Below are 9,585 nucleotides of genomic sequence, written 5' to 3'. Positions count from 1 at the left end.
CGGGCCAGAGAATCGCCGCAGGGGCCTTGCCGATCGGAGTGGCGTGATTCCCGCCCCCACCACTTCCCAGGTGGCGGAGAATCTCTGCCATGGCGGGGGCGGGATTTTCGGCGGCCCCAGGCAATTCTCCGACCCTGCTGGGGGTCAGAGAATTTCGCCCCAGGAGTGTGATGGAATACTCTCCACTTGCCTGGATGAGCGCAGCTCCATCCACACTCAAGAAGCTCAACACCATACAGGACAAAGCAGCCCCGCTTGATTGCTCCCCCTTCCACAAACATTCACTCCCTCCACCACCGATGGACAGTGGCAGCCGTGTGTACCATCTACAAAATGCACTGCAGGAACTCACCTAGGTTCCTTCGGCAGCACCTTCCAAACATATGGCCACTAACATCTAGAAGGACAAGGGCAGCAGATACCTGGGAACCCCTAGAGGTTCCCCTCCAAGTCACTCACCACCCCAACTTGCAAATGTATCGGCTGTTCCTTCACTGTCACTGGGGCAATATCCTGGAATTCCCTCCCTAACAGCACAGTGGGTGCGCCTACACCTCAGGGACTGCAGCGGTTCAAGAAGACAACTCACTACCTCCGTCTCAAGGGCAACTAGGGCTGGGGAATAAATGTTGGCTTTGCCAGACACGCCCACATAGCGTGAATGAATTAAAAGAAAAACATTTGGTCACCTCTCGTAATATCTCCTTCAGCGGCTCGGGTTCCTGGGAAATGCTTTGGAACATTTCACGACATCAATGCTCTATCAATGCAAGTTGATGCTGTTCTATTTAAGGAGACGTTAGGAAAGGTGACCAAAAACTTGGTCAAATGTTTAAAGAAGAATCTTAAAGGAGATGAGAAAGGAAGACGAGTGGAATGGTTCAAGAATGAAATTCCAGAGCTTGGAAGCCGGGCTGCTGAAGACATGGCTGCTCATGGTTCTGTGACATAAATGAGAGGCAATCACTGTGGAGATATGTCGGACTGAAGGCGGTTAGAGATTGTTGAGCTCTTGGAGGCATTTGAACATAAGAAAGTGAATTTTACAAGCAGGTCACCACCTGTCCAGGAGCTAGTTGGGGGGAGAGAACTTGGCGAGATTTAGTTATGAGGAGCAGAGCTCAGCTTTATGGAGTCAAGTCAAAGGCTGACAACTGTGTGTTTCAGCCGAGATATTGCATTGCTTAAAAAGGCTGGTCAAAGAAGTTTCAATCAGGGCTTTCAAAAGGCAATTGGATAGATACCCCAAATGTTCAGATGAAAGAACAGGTGAGAATAATTACACAACCCTTTCAAACTGGTGGCACAAGGGTGATTGGCCAAATGGCTTCCTACTGTGCTGTAGGATTTATTACAGGAAAGGTGCAAGATAAATGCAAGCTATTGTTAATGGCACGGAGACGGACTCTGATCATTCACATTTCTCCTTGGTGAGATCACAAGGATGTGGGTTAAAATTTGAAAGAAGTGGGAACGTTTTATCGAACAAATTGATTGCCGTGAAGGCTTGTTGAAGCCACCAAACAAAACAACGATGCAGCAACTCTTATTCCTTTGAAACTTTTCTTTTTGACCCTGAATGTTTTTGCTTGTTGCAGCACCCTGTTACCCTCAGGCACTTTCTCACAGTCTTCAAATGAAAGTGTTCTCCTTTGATCCTTTGCTGAGTGGATTCTTGACGCAGTCGACATGAAACACTTACCATGCCTGAGGAAAGATTTTGTCCTCGTTACTTCAACATTTCCATTTTTTTTGCCTTTTTTCACTCCCCTTTCTTTAGCTTTGAGTGTGCAATGGTGCAGCACGGTGGTGCAGTGGTTAGCACTGTTGCCTCACAGCGCCAGGGTCCCAGGTTCGATTCTCGGCTTGGCTCACTGTCTGTGCGGAGTCTGCACGTTCTCCCCGTGTCTGTGTGGGTTTCCTCCGGGTGCTCCATTTTCCTCCCACAAGCCCCGAAAGACGTGCTGTTGGGTAATTTGGACAGTCTGAATTCTCCCTCTGTGTACCCGAACAGGCATTGGAATGTGGCGACTAGGAGCTTTTCACAGTAACTTCAGTGCAGTGTTATGCCTACAATAATAAAGATTATTATTACACTGCTCTCGTCCCCATTAGCAATACTCATCGCCATACACGAAAGCAGCTGGGTTTGTTTGGGGAACACCGTCACTTTCAAGTTCCTCTCCAAGTCACATGCATGTTATTCTGATGGGCAGGCATTACTGTTATTCCATCGTTAAAATCTTGCACCCGGTTGGGGTGGGGTGGGTGTGGGGAGGTCATGTGATGTGAGTGCGGGAAAGGCTCTGTTTTCATGAGTTCTGATTTTGCTCATCTTTTAATCCTTCATTTGATCCCAGTGCACAGTCGTCTATTTTTGAGATATGTTATGGGCCAGGGTTTAGAGAACCCCAAAGTGTATCATCGAGTGCACCTGGCCCACAACCTTTAATAGATTGTGGTATGGGGAGCCCATGGCCCACTCTACAGGTGGGGTACAGCAGAAATGGAAAAGTATTTTTTAAAGCAAAACAATGTTTATTCTATGAACTCAAGTTCACCTTTTCAAAACATACAGTGAACATTTTAGCAACTATTAATTCAAATACAACTCCCAAAGAATACAACACTAAGTAATCCTTTAACTTCCCTTTTTAACATCCATACGACTGAAAGACAAAACCTTTATCAGAAGCACATCAGGTTAAAGTCATTACTAAAAACATTTATAATTCTGAATTCACTAAATGATGAATTCACCAAGAGATAGTCTTTTGATGGCAGAGAGAACAGCAGTACACCTGCTTGGTCTGGCTTCAGCTCCAACACTGAAAACAAAAGTAAAACACACCCTGCAGCCTGCTCAAAAACAAAAGTAAAAAGCTGACAGACAGCCCAGCGCCACCCACTCTCTGAGATCACTGCAGTAGTAAACACCCATTTCTTAAAGGTACTCTCACTACAGATATTTATATACACACCCATTTATAAACGCCATTTCTTAAAGGTACTCCCACATGACAGATATGAGTCTTACACTTTGTCCGTGAATGATCCTGATTGGAGTTTTCTGATGATGAGCTGAGTTAAACCGTAGAGAATCCTTGTTTGACTGTGGGGGTCGGAGTTGGCTGGAGTGTGGTCCAGCGGGCAGTGGCCATGTTTCTGAGCCGTCTTTCGCTCCCCCGCAATGTCGTGTGCACACAGAGGATGGCCACCATTGAGAATGTTGCTCTAGATGGGCGGCAAGATGGCGCAGTAGTTAACACTGGGACTATGGCCCTGAGGGCCCAGGTTCGAAGCCCAGCCCTGGGTCAGTGTCCGTGTGGAGTTTGCACATTCTCCCCGTGTTTGCGTGGGTTTTGCCCCCACAGCTCGAAGATGTGCCGGGTAGGTGAATTGACCACGCTAAATTGCCCCTTAATTGGAAAAAAAACGATTGGGTACTCTAAATTAAAAAAAAAGAGAATGTTGTTCGAGATGAAGATCTCGGCTCCATGGTGCACGTCTTTGGAGTTAACTTTGAGGAACTGATGTATCCTTGCGAGAATGGTGGAGGCGTAGGGGAGAATCCTTGCATTCCGTGGAGCACTCTCCCTGGGAAGGGCCCGCCTTTGATCCGTTGGGATCCTGCTGCATGGCGTGTTGCCCATCCCGACGGGTTTGGGAAGTAGGGGCCGGATAAGGAGTGTCTGAACCCGGACTCTGGCGAGAAGTGGTCGGTGGGTTCCTCATTCAGTTTGAAAATTGGCCGCCATGCTTTAGTAATCTTGATTTGGAAGCTGGGTACATCATGTTTGACAGAACAGAGTATCCAATATTCGAGGCCTGGGGGGTTGGTTGGGCTCCCCGTTCACTAGCCTTACATTATCCTGTCCTCAATGCTCATCGTGAGGGGTTAGAGAGGGCCGAGAGGGTCGAGTCATCCCTCTCGGCCGGGGCCTAGGCTATGGGTTATCGGGGCGGCGGCGCGGTAGAAAAGAAGACGCTTTGTTAATTGGTATCCTTGAGAGATCCTGAGGAGTGTTTGTGGGGATGACAAACATATCAGCCATGATTGAATGGCGGAGCAGACTTGATGGGCTGAATGGCCTAATTCTGCTGCCTGTCTGATAGATAACCAGCATGTATTGGCAGAGGCATAGAATACAAAAGTAGGGATGGAGCTCAGGGGCTGGTTTAGCTCACTCGGCTAAATTGCTGGCTTTTAAAGCAGACCGAGCAGGCCAGCAGCACGGTTCGATGCCCGTACCAGCCTCCCCGGACAGGCGCCGGAATGTGGCGACTAGGGGCTTTTCACAGTAACTTCGTTGAAGCCTACTTGTGACAATAAGTAATTTTCATTTTCATTTCATTCAACTGTAAAAGACACTGGTGAAGCCACAACTGGAGTACTGTGTGCAGTTCTGCTCACCACACTGTGTGTTCGTGTGGTAGAGTCTAGTGTGGGTCGGTGGCTAATATTCTCAGGGCAGCTTGGGCGTTCCTCCCTTCCGCACTTTTCTCTTCTTCTCTTCATCTGGGTGAGCACTGTGTTGTTCTAAATCCTGGTCCGGTCCAATGGTCTTATTGTACTGGGGGGAGGGGAGAAATTCGTTCTCCCCTCCCAAGGCGTCCAATTATTGGCTGTCCTGAAGATTCTTCTCTTCAGTGATGTGGTCTGTCTGACTGGGGCTGGCATCATCCTTTTTTGATAAGTAAATAGGGGTATGGTGCACTGCCCTAGGTGTGGTTGTTGAGGTGCAGGGTGAGCTGGGGTGTTGGTTGGTTTTGGGGTGTATTGGAGGTCCTGGGGGTACTGATTCCGGTGTGTCAGAATGTGCTGGGCTAGGCCAGGTCCAGTGCTGTGGCTGCTATCCAGTTGCTCCCTGGAATTTGGGATGTCCCTTCTCAAAGACACTTATTCAGGACATCCTGAGAGACCAGACTTTGTTTCTTCTGTACTCCGGGGCCTGGTGTTGAGCTGGGTCCTATACTTTGGTTAATACTCTGTTGCCCCCCGCCCCGAATGGTCAGGGCATTTTCCTATTTGAATGAGCAGGTTGTCCTCTATTGCATTAATTTTTTTAAAACATTTTTAACATTTTTTAAATAAACTTAGAGTAGCCCATTAATTTTTTGCAATTAAAGGGCAATTTAGCGTGGCCAATCCACCTACCCTGCACGTCTTTGGGTTGTGGGGGCAATACCCACGCAGACACGGGGAGGCTGTACAAACTCCACACGGACAGTGACCCAGAGCCGGGATCGAACCTGGGACCTCTGCGCCGTGAGGCTGCAGGGAAACCCACTGCGCCACCGTGCTGCCCCTCTTCTGCTTTAACAGGTGATGGGCGTGTGCCAGGGAAAGAAGGGACCCATGGTAAGCTCCTGATCATTTGCTATCCTGTGATCCACTCTGCTGGTTTTAGCTCTCCTCACTTCTCGTTTATTTTGGGAGATGTTGACGACACTGATCATAATACGGACATGTCCTCTGTGGAACGATGTAGGTTCTGTGCTGGGCCTGACACTGGGGTTATGTTGCACTGTGTGTCTAGTTTTACTCATATAGGTGCTAGTTGAATGCACGTAGCTAAGAGGCAAAAATATTAAAAGTGTCTTGACCGCGGGAACTGAGTCAGTGTCTCATATAATGAATTAACCATTGTGTTCCAGTGTGTTCAGCACTGAGAATGTATTGTTCTCTGTCTAATCAAGTAATCAGTTCTGGTAAGGTCTCTGCCAATCTACGAAACATAGCAAAGTGTGTACTTTTTCGAAGACTGTGCACGCAGATGCTGAGCTAGTTTGATAGGCACCAGTCAATCTTAAGTAATGTCCAATGTTTGATTAACAATTCATCTTCTAAGTATCAGACGTTCACTTGAACAAACCAAGAGGTCTCAGCTGAGAATTAGAAGCCAATGAAAGTAAATGAGGGGCTAAACGGGCGAGAAGAATTCTCTTCAATGGAGGCCCCCGTGGTCAAGGGCTTTGTTCCTGAATTCTTGAATCATCTCTCTGTTTGTTTGTGTCAAAGTGATTTCCTTTTGTGCTTTATGCTTTTTGCCATGTGCTTAACTTTTGTATGTATTGTTTGATATTTTGTTTCTAAGTTTTCATTCAGTTCTTATTCAAGTGTATTCAAGTGAGTAACTAACACTAATAATACATTTTCACACCTGCCATCAACCGGACTACAGATTCTTATTAGAAAATAAAATAAGAGTCTCACAATGTGCCGCCCATAAATGGCGCAGAACATTTATCCAGATCTCTGGTGGTAATTGCGAGCAATGGCTGCGTGGGAGGGTGTGAACCTTTTACCAGCTTTTCATGGCCTTATCCTGTTTTTTCTTGTTCTCAAGTTATGTCGAATGAATTTATTGAGCTCGTCATACTGCTGTTCTCCTGATCCCCTCTGTATTCCTGTATTCTGAGCCTTTATTTTGCTTTCTGTGCTGATCTGATCTATGTGATTTTGCTGTGTGGTTTGTCAAAATATAAAACCATCATGAACATACTTTAAAAAAGAAAATCTTGGACCCAGCCTTTCTGCACCTCTGGACTGCAGCAATTCAAAGTAAAGGCCCAGCACCATCTCACTTAAGATAACAAAGGATGGGCAATAAATGTTGACCTGAGCAGTCAGGCCCACATCTTTTTAGCTTTTATCGGTAGAGGAATTGAGTTTTGGAGCCATGAGGTCATATTGCAGCTGTACATAACTCTGGTGCGGCCACATTTGGAGTATTGCGTGCAGTTCTGGTCGCCACATTATAGGAAGGATGTGGAAGCATTGGAAAGGGTACAGAGGAAATTTACAAGGATGTTGCCTGGTATGGAGGGAAGATCTTATGAGGAAAGGCTGAAGGACTTGAGGCTATTTTCATTAGAGAGAAGAAGGTTAAGAGGTGACTTAATAGAGGCATAAAAGATGATCAGAGGATTAGATAGGGTGGACATTGAGAGCCTTTTTCCTTGGATGGTGATGTCTGGCACGAGGGGACATAGCTTTAAATTGAGGGGAGATAGATATAGGACAGATGTCAGAGGTAGGTTCTTTACTCAGAGAGTAGTAGGGGCGTGGAATGCCCTGCCTGCAACAGTAGTGGACTCGCCAACACTAAATGCATTCAAATGGTCATTGGATAGACATAGTAAGATTAGGGCCAATCAAGGATAGTAGTGGAAAGTTGTGTGTGGAATCAGAGGAGATAGGGGAAGCATTAAATGGATATTTTTCGTCAGTGTTTACACTGGAGAAAGACAATGTTGTCGAGGAGAACACTCAGGTTCAGTCGACCAGGCTAGATGGAATTGAGGTTCAAAAGGAGGAGGTGTTAGCAATTTTAGAAAATGTCAAAATAGATAAGGCCCCTGGGCCAGATGGAATTTATCCTAGGATTCTCTGGGAAGCCAGGGAGGAGATTGCAGAGCCTTTGTCCTTGATCTTTATGTCGTCTTTGTCGACAGGAATAGTGCCGGAAGACTGGAGGATAGCAAATATTGTCCCCTTGTTCAAGAAGGGGAGTAGAGACAACCCTGGTAATTATAGACCTGTGAGCCTTACTTCGGTTGTGGGTAAAATGTTGGAAAAGGTTATAAGAGATAGGGTTTATAATCATCTTGAAAAGAACAAGTTGATTAGCGATACTCAACACGGTTTTGTGAAGGGTAGGTCATGTCTCACAAACCTTATTGAGTTTTTTGAGAAGGTGACCAAACAGGTGGATCAGGGTAAAGCTGTTGATGTGGTGTATATGGATTTCAGTAAGGCGTTTGATAAGGTTCCCCACGGTAGGCTATTGCAGAAAATAAGGAAGTATGGAATTGAAGGTGATTTAGCGGTTTGGATCAGTAATTGGCTAGCTGAAAGAAGACAGAGGGTGGTGGTTGATGGCAAATGTTCATCCTGGAGTTCAGTTACTAGTGGTGTACCGCAAGGATCTGTTTTGGGGCCACTGCTGTTTGTCATTTTTATAAATGACCTGGAAGAGGGTGTAGAAGGATGGGTTAGTAAATTTGCAGATGACACGAAGGTCGGTGGAGTTGGGGATAGTGCTGAAGGATGTTATAGGATACAGAGGGACATAGATAAGCTGCAGAGCTGGGCTGAGAGGTGGCAGATGGAGTTTAATGCGGAAAAGTGTGAGGTGGTTCACTTTGGAAGGAGTAACAGGAATGCAGAGTACTGGGCTAATGGCAAGATTCTTGGTAGTGTAGATGAACAGAGAGATCTCGGCATCCAGGTACATAAATCCCTGAAAGTTGCCACCCAGGTTAATAGGGCTGTTAAGAAGGCATATGGTGTGCTAGCCTTTATAAGCAGGGGGATTGAGTTTCGGAACCACAAGGTCATGCTGCAGCTGTACATAACTCTGGTGCGGCCACACCTGGAGTACTGCGTGCAGTTCTGGTCACCACATTATAGGAAGGATGTGGAAGCTTTGGAAAGGGTTCAGAGGAGATTTACTAGGATGTTGCCTGGTATGGAGGGAAGGTCTTACGAGGAAAGGCTCAGGGACTTGAGGTTGTTTTCGTTAGAGAGGAGAAGACTGAGAGGTGACTTAATAGAAACATATAAGATAGTCAGAGGGTTAGATAGGGTGGACAGTGAGAGTCTTTTTCCTCGGATGGTGATGACCAACACGAGGGGACATAGCTTTAAATTGAGGGGTGAGAGATCTAGGACAGATGTCAGAGGCAGTTTCTTTACTCAGAGAGTAGTAGGGGTGTGGAACGCCCTGCCTGCAACAGTAGTAGACTCGCCAACTTTAAGGGCATTTAAGTGGTCACTGGATAGACATATGGATGAAAATGGAATAGTGTAGGTCAGATAGGCTTCAGATGGTTTCACAGGTCGGCGCAACATCGAGGGCCGAAGGGCCCGTACTGCGCTGTAGTGTTCTATGTTCTATGTTCTATGTTCTATATGGACGATAAGGGAATAGTGTAGAGTGACATTATGAAAATGAAAATGAAAATTGCTTATTGTCACGAGTAGGCTTCAAATGAAGTTACTGTGAAAAGCCCCTAGTCGCCACATTCCAGCGCCTGTCCGGGGAGGCTGGTACGGGAATCAAACCGTGCTGCTGGCCTGCTGGGTCTGCTGTAAAAGCCAGCGATTTAGCCGAGTGAGCTAAACCAGCCCCGTATAGAAATTTCCAACCTGTTTTTGCGATGGCCGGGAATCGAACCCGGGTCAACTGCTTGGAAGGCAGCTATGCTCACCACTATACCACCATCGCTCACTTAGAGGGGTTTCACAGGACGGCGCAACATCGAGGGCCGAAGGGCCTGTACTGTGCTGTAATGTTCTATGTTCTACATTATGGAAGAAATCACAATTGGACGACTAAGATATTGTAGAAGGAGCAGTGACAAGTCCTGAAACTGATACTGTACCTTCACAGAGACACATGGGGCTGGATTCTCCACTTTGGAGACTAAGTCCCCACGCCGTCGTGAAAACTGTGGTCTTTTAAACCAGGTCACAGATTCCCTGTTTTGCTGGGGGCTAGCATGGAGCCGTCATGGAGCTCACAGCTCTAGCTGCTGATACGGTCCCCAGCACTTCCAGGTCAGAGGCCGCGCATGCGC

At 46.7% G+C, this 9,585-nt stretch overlaps 1 non-coding gene across 1 annotated transcript; it reads right to left on the bottom strand.

Annotated features, from left to right (window-relative positions):
• Positions 1–9,161: 9,161 nt before the first annotated feature.
• On the bottom strand, positions 9,162–9,233 carry trnag-ucc. Its single transcript has one exon. It is a non-coding gene; the product is annotated as a tRNA-Gly (tRNA).
• Positions 9,234–9,585: the final 352 nt, after the last annotated feature.

This window comes from Scyliorhinus canicula, chromosome 13 (assembly GCF_902713615.1).
Source record: "Scyliorhinus canicula chromosome 13, sScyCan1.1, whole genome shotgun sequence".
In the NCBI taxonomy this organism is placed as follows: Eukaryota; Metazoa; Chordata; class Chondrichthyes; order Carcharhiniformes; family Scyliorhinidae; genus Scyliorhinus; species Scyliorhinus canicula.
This window is presented reverse-complemented; position numbering and strand designations above follow the sequence as displayed.